This window comes from Tenrec ecaudatus, chromosome 15 (genome assembly GCF_050624435.1).
Source record: "Tenrec ecaudatus isolate mTenEca1 chromosome 15, mTenEca1.hap1, whole genome shotgun sequence".
Lineage (NCBI taxonomy): Eukaryota > Metazoa > Chordata > Mammalia > Afrosoricida > Tenrecidae > Tenrec > Tenrec ecaudatus.
The window spans coordinates 115,863,825-115,876,456 of NC_134544.1; the positions used below are offsets into that span (position 1 = coordinate 115,863,825).

The 12,632-nt window shown below is 40.6% G+C and overlaps 1 protein-coding gene and 1 pseudogene across 1 annotated transcript in view; both read left to right on the forward strand.

The window, feature by feature from the left end:
* LOC142428049 (dihydrofolate reductase-like) overlaps positions 1-11,294 on the forward strand; it is a 39,760-nt pseudogene extending 28,466 nt beyond the window's left edge.
* Positions 1-12,632, forward strand: part of RAB31 (RAB31, member RAS oncogene family) — a 161,141-nt gene that overhangs the window by 29,139 nt on the left and 119,370 nt on the right. The gene's annotated exons all lie outside the window — the stretch shown is intronic.

Genomic DNA, 12,632 nt, shown 5'->3' on the forward strand with positions numbered 1-12,632 from the left:
ACACTTGATAATTTATAAATTATTATTATTTTGTCATATCTTACACTGTTCGACGTCTCCCTTCACCCACTTTTCTGTTTTCCATCTCTCTGGGAGGAGGTTATATGTAGAACCTTGTAATCATTTCCCCCTTTCTACCCCACCTTCCCTCCACCCTCTGGTATCGCCACTTTCACTACTGGTGAAAGGATCATCTGTTCTGGATTCTCCGTGTTTCCGGTTCCTATCTGTACCAGTGTACATCCTCTGCTCTAGCCAGATTTGTAAAGTAGAATTGGGATCATAATAGTTGGGGGGAGGAAGCATTTAAGAATTAGAGGAAAGTTGTATGTTTCATTGTTGCTATACTGCACCCTGACTAGTTCATCTCTTCCCTGTAACCCTTCTGTAAGGGGATGGACTCTGGTTCCCCAGTCTGCACTGCCCCTAATTTACAATGATATGATATTTTGTTCTTTGATGCCTGATACCCGATCCCTTCAACACCTCATGATCACACAGGCTGGTGTGCTTCTATGTGGGCTTTGTTGCTTCTGAGCTAGATGGCCACTTGTTTACCTTCAAGTCTTTAAGACCCCAGACGCTTTATCTTTTGATAGCCGGGCACCATCAGCTTTCTTCACCACATTTGCTTATGCACTCGCTTTGTCTTCAGGAAGGTGGGCACACAGTGAAATGATAATATCGGGAAGGTAGGCCCACAGTGATATGGTTTTTTTGTTCTTTGATGCCTGATACCTGATCCCTTTGATACCTCATGATGGTCAGGTCCCAACAAGTCTATGCTGAAGGCAGAGAGGGAGAAGAAGATATGAGGATGTAAAACCAAATTCTGCTGTTTCCCTATTTGACTTTGTACCAAAGTGGCTAATGTGTGTCACTGTCAGGGGTTCTCTCTTCCTGGGAACCAAGAGGGAGCCTCTCAAAACTGGAAGGGTAAGGCGTTGTCATCCATCTCAGTCCTGTTTTGGAGACATCCTATTAGTGACACTTACCCCTCCCCCCAAAAGCCCACAATGAAATATTCTACATGTTAACAACATAACTTTTAAAAAAAGTTAAACAAAATTCTGCATCTTTATGAAACCTGAGAAAAATGTTATTCAAACTATACAGTCATTAGAAGTGGATAGTTATAAAAAATGCATACCCCACTTGGTATCTGCAACATCTTCAGCTTTCTGTGCCTGGTCTGGTTTAGCATCTGCATTTTTTGCAAGGTTGTTCCCTTTTCTGCAGGGGCCTTTTTAGGCCTTCCGGTTTTGGAGGATTTAGCAGTTAACCGTGCTGATCTCCTCAGAGATTCATCCTTCCCTTTGGTTTGATGTCCCTTTGCATCTTTTTTCAGCTTTTCTCTTGGGCATGGTGGTAATAGCGGCAGCGTGTCGGCGCTGGACTTGGAGATGTGGCTTTGGTAGATTGAGAGTCATTCTTGTCTCTTTCTCCTCCCATTATTAGCATCTTGCACCCCTGTGATGTATTTGTTACAATTGATAGATTGATATTGAGAGATTTACTAAATTCCATAATTTACATTAAGGTCCACTCTTTGCTTTTTACTTTTGTGGGGTTGACAAAATGGATAATGTCTATCATTACAGTATCATACAGAACAGTTTCATTGCCTTAAAAATGCCCTGTCCTTCATCTTTTAACTCCTCTCTTCCGTACCCTGGCTCATTATTGTTTTATTGTCTCTGTAATTTTGTCAATTTTGGAGCATCATATACTTGGAATAATTTTTATATACCTTTTTCAGACAGACTTCTTTCATTTGGAATGTACGTATAAATTTGATTCATGCCACTTTTAGCTTGATAGCTCATTTTTTATTGGTCCATTGTTTGTACCGATTTGTTTATGCTTTCATCTGTCAAAGGACAGCTTACATGCCTTTTATTTTTTGAAATTATGAATACAGCTTCTATAAAGATTTGTGTGCAGTTTTTAGTCCATTTGGATAACTACATAGCGCTATTGCTAAGTACCTAGGGGTGCTATTGCCTATGTTTAGCATTTTAAGAAGCTGCTAGACTGTCTTCCAGAGTTGCCGGACCATTTTGTATTCCCATGATCAATGAATGCAGGTTTCTGTTGCTCCACGTCCTCACCAGCATTTGGGGTTACCACTGTCTTACTTTTAAAACTATACTTGTGGTAGTTACATAATTTCATGTCAACTTGAAGATATGAAAGTGTAGGGGTGGAGTCTAGCCTGTCAATCCAGTCACAGTCTGGTTGTGCCTCCATGTAGCCTTGACCTTCTCATAAGAAGGGCCCTGGGAACCTCCTCCCTTTCTCTGTCTTCACCTTCCTGTCCTCTTCAGACTCACGCTACACATGCAATGATGCTGAATACAGGAAAATCAGAGGCCAGTGGGTGGGAAGTCTTGTGGGTCCAGTGGTGTTGTAAGCATCTCAGTGCTGGCAGGGGTCTCCACATGGCTCCTTTGGCTCCAGGACTCTAGTTCCATGTGTCTTGTCAGCAGAAATGTCTCCCATGGAATGAGCCTGTGTCCTGCCTCTAGTGAGCTATTTATCTTCTTAGCATCTCCAAATGAAATCATCAAGCTGTGACCTGATTGACAGACCAGACTCCTCCCCTTCACTCTTATGACTCATCGGTACATTAAATACAATAGGATAAAACTCTGCTTGATCCTGTTTAATGCTCACAAATAATTTCTATATTTGAGCTCATTGTTGCTGCCACTGTATCAATCTTTTTTTTTTTTTTTTTGCTGACCCTCTGCAATCTCCAGGGAATGATTTCTCACTGATAGTATATCCAAAGTACATGTAGCAAAGTCTTGGCATCTACACTTCTAAGGAGCATTCTGGATGTATTTGTCACATAGATTTGGTTTTTTGCTTTGTTTTGTTTTTTGGTAGTTTGTGGTATGTATAGTCTATAGAAAACATCACGATTCAAAGATATTAGTTCTTCTTCAGCCTTACTCTTAGTCATTGTCCAACTTTCACATGCATCTGAGGTAATTGAAAACACCATGGCATAGGTCTGCGGCAGTGTCGAGTGACATATTTACTGTTTAACAGTTTAAAAAGATCTTTTACAGCATAAAAAATACAATATATTGTTTGATTTCTTGATTGTTGTTTCCATGGGTATTGATTGTGGATCCACATAAAATGAAATTCTCAATTCATGCAATATTTTCTCTGTTTACCATATTTGTTATTGATCCAGATGGGATAATTTTTTTATGTTGAATTGTAATCCATACTGAAGGGTGTTGTCATTGTTTCTCAACAGTAAGTAATTCAAGTCCTCTTCACTTTTAGCAACCTAAGCTTGTGTTATCTGCATATTGCTGGTTGTTGGTGAGGTTTTCTCCAATCTTGACTTCTGCGGATACTGAGTTCTTTATATAGTCTAGCCTCTAAGATTGGTGAGGATCCCCATATTACAGTCCAGGGTGGGAGAAATAGCTAAATGAAGCTTTTGAGTTGGCTCTTATTCATGGTGATCCCATGTGTGTCAGAGTAGAACTGTACTCCATAGGGGTTTCATTGTGACTGCTGGATGGTTTCTGTCCCGAAAAATCATACAAAATTAATAGGCTGGACAGTTCCTCAATAATAAAGTAATATTAATGAAGACAGATGTAGCAAAGTTGTATTGGAGTAGATAGTGAAGGCTAAATATGGGGCCAGCCACGATTGTGGTATATATAGGAAGAAATTTATATGAAGAAAATATCAGGGAAATTTATATCTATAAAACAATTATAGAAAGAACAAAAATCATATCATTGTGTGCTTCCTCCCCGATATGATCACGGAAGACAAATGGGTGCATAAGCAAATGTGGTGAAGAAAGCTGATGGTGCCCGGCTATCAAAAGATAAAGCATCTGAGGTCTTAAAGACTTGAAGGTAAACAAGCGGCCATCTAGCTCGGAAGCAACAAAGCCCACATGAAAGAAGCACACCAGCCTGTGTGATCATAAGGGATATGTGTAGAAGGGATGAGATATCAGGTATCAAAAACAAAAAAATCATATTGTGAATGAGGGGGAGTGAGAAGTAGGGACCCAAAACCCATCTGTAGACAACTGGACATCGCCTTACGGAAGGGTCATGGGGAGGAGGTAACAATGAAACATACAACTTTCCTTCCCACCCACTATCATCCCAATTCTACCCTTACAAATGAGGCTAGACCAGAGAATGTACACTGGCACAGATAGGAACCGGAAGCAGGGAATCCAGGACGGATGATCCCTTCAGGACCAGTGGTGAGAATGGCAATACTGGGAGGGTGGGGCAGAGAGAGGAAACCAGTTCTAAGGATCTACATATAACCTCCTCCCTGGCGGGGGGGACAAACAACAGAAAAGTAGATGAAGGGAGACGTTGGACAGTGTAAAATATAACAGAATAATATATAAATTATCAAGGGCTTAAAAGGGAGGTGGAAGCAGGGAGGAAGGGGGAAAAATGAGGAGCGGATGCCAGGGCCTTACATGGAGAGTAAATGTTTTGAGAATGATGAGGGTAACGAATATATAAACGTGCTTTATACAATTAATGTATGTATGGATTATGATATGAGTTGTATGAGCCCCCAACAAAACGATTAAAAAAAACAAAACAATTGTAGAAGTGGATAAGTCCACTCTGGTCCATGTCTGTGGGCCAGATACTAAGCTGGAGACCTCCTAATTCATGTAGTTGCTAAGGCTAATGAACCAGGAGGCATGAAGATGGAACAGGAATTAGGAAGACAAACAGGAAGACGTGGCTGGCATATACAGAGATGGATCAATTCAAGGCTGGTAAGTCACATATTAAACTCTGATAGCTCAAAAGGTTGGCAGGCAATATGACAGGCCATTGGCTCAAGTTCAAAGTACCAGAAGTCAATGAGCCAAATGCAGGACCCAGACTAGCAAGAAGTGAAGAAGTTCTCGTGTGTTAGGCTTGATTATCTAGATAAGCAAAACCAGTGACGCTTATATGTGTGTGTATGTAGAAATAAATTTATATCAAGAAATGCTTACATGGTTGTTGAAGCAAGCAAGTCCAGTCCAGTTCAGATTTGTGCCCCAGATGTTAAGCTGGAGGCTTCTCCTGTCTTGTGGAACTGCAGGTACTGATGAACTAGGAAGCCAGATGATGGAACATGGATACTACTGGCTGATGGATGCAAAGTTGAATGAATGCAAAGTCAGCAGTCCACTGATGGCTCCTGAGATAGGTAGATCATATGGCAGAAGGTTGACAAACCAGCCACAGGAGCCAGACCTAGCAGAAATGCCAATCTTGCCCACAGAGTTTCCTTAACAATGAACAGGACATACTTCCTTGGAGGAGTTTATCTTCCAAATGCATCAAGGCTGTGACCTGATTAAGAGGGCTGCACTCCACCGAAACTGCTGGCTGTTGATAGATTTTATTATGTTAGATTGGATCTTGAAGTTGTTTATGTTGTATTAGATCTTATCATGGGGGATTACTGCCAGATTACTGAGAACCATGGCTCATCCATGTTGACAGAAGGCCTATCACCGTTCACCCTTCCACCCATCTCTTGAGACCTTACATAATGTTCAAGCAATCATAAAGTCATACTTGTGTCTAACATGACACCGCTAATTTGTATATAATGGAAAACACACTAACGTCATTTACATATTATATTTTATAAGTGAACAAAACAAAACCGCTGGTGCATACATACAAAGAAGAAGTAACATAAGAATTACAGCCTTCCTCATTTATCCAACTGATCATGTTGCTGTAGCTGGCATTTAGAAGTTTACCAATATTCTATTCTTTTACCTTCAAGAAGTAGTACTCAACTGGCCATGATTCTTTGCATGATGGCTGACCAGTATGGGTGGCCAGACCTGCAGGGTCTGATCCATTAGTAGTCATGTCAGAATTGGGTTGCTGTAGTTTGCTGTTTAATTGTAGGACATAAAAATACTAATGGATGACCTACGGAATCTACTGGATTCCATTCATACTCTTCTTTACTTCCATTATGTAATACCGATCCAATTTTACTTGGTAATCAGAACCAATCAAAATTCTCAACAAAATCCTAGCCAATAGAATACAACAAAATATCCAAAAAATATCACTTAAGACAATAAAGTAACAACATCCATTCAATGTTATCTTCAGGTAAGAACTAATATCTCCAGACCCGACAAGCATAGGGTTTCAGGGATAAGGAGCAAAAGTGTTGCCAGTGGATCACTTGGAGTAATAGTGATTGGTGCCCCTCCCATTTCTACTCCTTGATTTCTGGATCCATAAATCCTGACTGTTGGAAAAACTGCACGATATATTGGCCATATGTTGTGTTGTAGGACATGTGACGCCTCCTTGAGAACATTGTACAACTCTTGGTGCCATAACTATGTTTTTAGAAGACCTTCCCATTGTTCTATTAACCTAACTGCTTCAGGATGATAGGAAATACTGCAAGACCAATGGATTTCATGAGCATGGGCCTGTTGCTGCACTTCATTTGCTATGAAGTGAGTCACTTGATCTGATACCATATCAATAGGTAAGACATTCTATTAATCCACAAATGGTAGTTATGGTAGAAGCATTGGGTGTAAGTGAGGCAAATCTGTATTCAGATTTGTCTATTCCAATAAGAACAAAATGCTTCCCTTTCCGTGATAGAAGTTGTCCTATGTAATAAATCTGACATCAGGTTATTGTTTGATTTCACTGAAGAATAGTCCCATATTATAGACACAGTGTTGTTCTCTTTATAGCCTCCATCCCTGTTACCATGGCCACTTGATTCATGAGCCCCTTAGGCAGTGACAGAAGTGACTGGGCAAAGAGGATGTTCCTGCCTGCCCCCCCCCCAGCTCCCTAACGAACATGCAGTCTTAACTACTTAATTGTTAAAATCATCATGTGCAGGGATAACTCTCTGGTGATCATTCACACGAGGCACAAATAGCTTCACCCTTTTGGCCCATTCAGGGAGGTATTTGCACTCTGCACTGCCTTGTCACCAATTTTCTAATCATGCTCCTTCCAAGTCCTTGACCATCCAGCTAAACCATTGTTCACAGCCCAAGAATCAGTGTACATTCTCATATCTGGCCATTTCACCTTCTTAGCAAAATGAACAACCTGGGTAGTGCTGGAAGTTCTGCCCATGTGGAGGATTTCCTTTCACCACTGCCCTTCAGGGTGGTCTCAGGAAGGAGCTGCAGTGCTACTGCTGTCCACGTTTGAGTGGTGCCAGCACATCCTACAGAAGGATCTGTAAACCAGGCACTCGTTTTCTCCTCCTCAGCGCAGAATCAGATGGCTTCCCTGGGGAATTCTACTAAGCGTTCACAGAAGAGTTGATAACAAATCCACACAAATTATAGAATATAGAAAATGACAACAAGCATATTATATGAAACAAGCATAATCCTGATATGAAGACCAGCCACAGACTTTACCAAAATAGAAAATGACAGATCGATATCACTTATGAACATAGATGTTAAAATTCTCAACAAAACACTAGTCAATAGAACTCAACAAAATATCAAAAAATAATGCAACATGATCAAGTGCATTTCATATCAATATGCAATGATGCTTCAACATTAGAAAACAACCACCAAACAAAATCATATAAACTAAACAAAAATCTTGTGTCCCCACTCTTCTGTAGTACATATGTACTTTATTATTTTATTAGCTGCATGATCTTCATGATAATAATTAGCTTCTATTGACCATTGGCTGTGTCTAGGTGCTTCATTGATTTAAATTTCATGACAACCCTGTGAGATAGATAGTGTTAATGCCCTGCCTTGACGGATGAGGAAAGGAAGTCCTGAGATGCACCTAGATTCCAATCCAGTCTGTCTGACCCCAAAGGTCATGCTTTCACCACCACATGGTTTTGCTCTCCTACGGTGGTAATGCAGGTCTCATCATTCACAGTCAGTGTTCCCTCAGGTACTCCTGGCAGTACCTCCCAGTCTCTGCTGGATTGGGTTTTCTCTGTTGTTGCTTCAGATTAGAGGAGCCTGGGATTTTCTAAAAGGAGTAAAACAATGTTGACTAATGTTTGCAAAATCATTTTGAAGGGGGGCTTCCAGATCTTGCCTTAATAGCTTAGAACAGGACTGTTTACAGTTTCCATAGCTTGAAACAGATTTTTAAACAAGTTTTTATAGACTGAAACCTCTCCTATAGAAACATAACTCAATTGATTGCGCTCAATGACTAATTGAAAGGTTGGCGATTTGCACCTGCTCTTCAGTGCAGCAGAAAAAAGACTTGGTGATATGTTTTTGTAAAGATTATAGTTAAGAGATTGAGGAGGACTTTGTGGATTGGTGTCAGGGATATGGAAAAATGTTGGACTTATGGGCTTGGGCAGCACCGAGTTGGGATGCTTTCTTAATGTATACGTACCCTTTATATAAAACTCTCTCATCCATATGAGTTTCTGTGTATTGTTTCCCTAGTTCAGTCAGACTAACACAGTGATACAACCCTCGAACCACAAAAATTTTTCCCACTGTTCAGTCGAACGACCGGGTGATGCCATGGCCCCTCTATTCCCACTGAACTGCAGTTTCTGGCTGAAGCCCAGCAGTCTATCATTTAGCTCCTTTTAGCAGAAAAGGATGCTTATATGGGAGGATACTGTCTCATATGGTAAAAATACAGGCACGGCTTGTCTTTGGACTCTGAGTGCCCCTTCTTCCATATCCTAATGCTTAAAAAAAAGGTGTGTGTGTGTGTGTGTGTGTGTGTAGACTTTACTAAAGGTTCCAACAGATACATCCTACTCTGCAGCTTCCTTGGCCCTCTTTGCTCAGATGCCAAAGAGCTGGCTATTGGCGTGGGACGTGTTTTTTTAAGAGGAGGGGAAAAAAAGCAATAATCCCACAAAATAGGGGATTATTGCATATGCAGATATATCAGAATGATTTCATGTGTGTCAGATACTTTGGAAAGGCTGTTTTGTGTCTGTCTGGGTAAGACATCAGATTTGTCGGTGGGAAACCAAAATTTGAAGTTAGCCTCTAAGGTCTTATGGTCAAATCATAGTGGAGCTAAAGTTTGTGCTGTAAATTTAGAGAAGTCCAGTACTTTCATTCTTGTCCAAACCACTAAATGAAGAAACCGACTTCCATTGTGTCATATGACTAAATTATTATCTAAACTCTTGGCACAGTTGCTTCCGTCTAACTGCAGGCTTCTTGTCTGTTTGAAAGAATTGAAGGGAGGAGGGATGTCATTGGTCCCTAGATACAATCAGGCAAAAGGGTCCAAACTGAAGCTCAAATGATGACTTCACTCCTGGAACCAAGTAATCCTTTTTCATAAAGTCAGTCAGCTGTTTTTGAATAGCCGGAATGAACACTGAAAACTTATATGTGTATGTATAGATAGCTACATAGTTTTTGTGAGTTAAATTAGGTGTGAATGGGTAGCAATGCCATTAAACTATATAACATTGACCTTTATCATGCAGATCAGATACATATGAATTGAGGATTCCTAATGTTTTTGTTAGAGATGAATGGACTTAGTTGGCCTGACTCTGACATCAGACCATAAATGATCTCTTCTGGGCTCTGTTTATCAACTATTTTCTTGGTAGGAGAAATGATTGTTTGATGTGTCACTTTTCAGTCACAATGGTAGAGCAGCACATAATTGAGTTTATTTTTTAAACATGGTTAATAATAAGATATCAACAGGACACAGTGTGTGTAAAAAAAAGGTGCATGTATTGGTGCAATGACAATATAAAGCAGCCAAATGGAAAAGGGTTGACAGTGTTGTAATAGGATAGGGGCTCATCTATGAAATCTTTGCTAGTGTTCTGTGCTGGAGACAAACTTCAGATGAGAAGCCTGCTGCCATAGTGCTAATGGACACTGGGAGGTTACAACATACTCCAAAGTTCAGTAAATACACAAAGCAGTTACACGGTGTTCCATGGAGGCATAAAGGCAGGAATGTAGCTGGGCCTCAGGGAAAAAGGGAATATACTAGAATTGTTAGAATCCTGGAGGGCTCTCTTTTGGCTGTAAGGCTTAAGTCCTGTCTGCATATCTACTCATTTCCCCCACTTAGTTTATTCTGTTCATGAGACTCCTGGTTTAGTGGTAGACTTCTTGATCTCCGTGAAGGAGAGCCAGCTTTGTGTCCGGGTTGGTGTATGTTTTGTATAGTCACCCCTCTATTGATTGCTAACAAAGAGTGGTTCAAATCCACCAGCTACTCTGCAGAAAAAAGAGATGTAACAATCTTCTTTTATAAACATTACAGGCTTGGAAACCACTTGGGGCAGTTCTGGTGTTGCTATGAGTCAAGTTGTTGCTATGAGTCAAAACATACTCAAAGGTAATTGTTATAAAACCAAGCAAACTCATTGCCATCGAGTCAATGCTGACTCGCTGTGGGTTTCTGAACTGTAATGTGTACAGGAGTAGAAAGCCCAGTCCTTCTCTGAGGAGCTGCTGGTGGTTTCCAACTGTTGACCAAGTGGATCACAGCCCAACGTGTAACCACTGCACCACCAGGGCTCCTGACCATTGTTATACTATTGAACAGTTTTTAGCAGAGCTTCCAAACTGAAATGGTCTATGAAGAAAGGCCTGATGATATACTTTTGCAAAGCAGCTAATGAGAAGCCAATGGAACACAATGATCTTACCTGTATCAAATTATGAGGTTAACACCGAAGTGGGTAGTATTTTGTTAGGAAACAACCAGTAATGAAAGATTAAGCTTTCTAGCTCCACCCCCTGATCGACCAAACCCACCATGTGAGGCAGCAATCCAGAAATGAATTCCAGTACTTCCAGAAAATGACCACGACCACTCCCTCTTCAGTAAATGGTAAACAGAATCTGGTGATTATTGGTAGGAAGACCTGGTTCTCCATTCCTGAGAAGAATAGACATTTGAAAGATTGAATTAATGTAGCAGAGAACTGAAGGAAACACCACAGGGAACTCATTGTCTTTCCCAAAAGCTGGATGGTGCCTTAAAACTTACTGAGCAACTAGAATTAGGAAATAGAGTCAATATGGTTTGGACAATAGGAGGCAGTACTGTTAACAAGGAAGCCACGATCAATCAGGTCATGTTAGACTGTTTGGGACAAGGATTGTGGAGGAATTTGAAAGTGACATGTTTTTTTTTTCCTGAAATATAGAAAATTTAGAGAAATAGAAACTTCTCCCAGAATACCCAGGTGTTCTTTCTGATGTCCAGGAAGAAAAAGGCATTAAGTACAAGTTTGAAGTATATGAAATGAATAACTAACAGGAAGGCTTTTCTCATTTCAAGTTGCTCTCGAAAGAATTATGTATTTTAGCATAAGGAAAAGAGACTTTGTTGGTTTTAGATTTGCGGATAATTGTTTCTCGGCAGTGGTTTTTATTTTTCCTTCATTCATCCCAAGTAGACTATATCGCATACCACATGTCAAGCTTTTCTTGCTTTAACTATTACATAAACGCCTCCCCCTTATGGTCCAGGGTGGGGTCTATACCTAGCGGCCTGCTGAGACAGCCAATTGTGAGAGACCTGATGACAGCATGAGTTGAAATGGGCATCCATAGAGGTAAGAGACAGACAGGTGAAACAACGTAGTATAAAGCCATTACAAACAGCACAACTACAATGTCTATTGGGCTGGATTGCTATGACCACACAGAACTCAGACAATACAATTTATGGCGTTTATTAGGGAAGTTAACAGGTTACACTTCAGGATCAGAAATGCTGAGGTCATAGTTCTTTGGTCAAGACAAGCTCTTTCCAACATGCCTGCAAGGCAGGGCAGTCTTCTTTTGTTCCTTGGCCTCTCAGCCACATAGCCCATTGACCTCTGCTCTGCTGTGGCAGTGTTACAAAGCTCCTTTAGTGCTACTGATAAATGCCCAAAGGACACTTCATTCTGCCATAAACCTCAGCCCAAAGGTGCTCAGCTCTAGCTTCATGGGTTAGCAAACTTAGGGTCCTTGATTAAGTGTCTGGACATGACTCAATCCCCATAAGCACTCACCTTTATTTGTTCCATGGACTAGGAAGCCTTCTGCTCTGTCCTGTGCTCTTGGTTCTGCTTGCTGTCATTCCTGGTGTAACAGTTCTTGGACTCTTGAATTAAGGAGGTCCAGCATGCAGGGATTTCCAAGTGAAAAGGATGTACTCCATTCCTGACTCTTTTGGGGTAGTAGGGAGATCTCCTTTTCCTGTTTCTGAGATGGTTTATTTAAAATCCCAAAGAATGACAAACTAACCAATCCCCTCATTAGATTTATTTTCTTGATCAGTTAGCTGAGTTTATGCTTCAAACTGTCTTAGGTGAGAATTATCATTAAATTCCCCTTGGGCGGGGTAAATAGAGTAGACTTGTTTAGAATTTTTTAACATTGGGGAAATCAGCAGAAGTGTCTGTTGGTTCACCCACCCTCCTGTACTGTCTTATAAACTTTGTATCAATTTCATCAATGTCCACTCTAACCATTCTATTTCTTAGTAACTATTATGATGGTTTGGTTTTGCATCAGCTTGACACATTTGTAAGAAGATGTGGATGAAGTTCAATTTCTCAATGATGTCCCCTTAGGGGTGTGGCCTATTTATAAGAAATGCTGT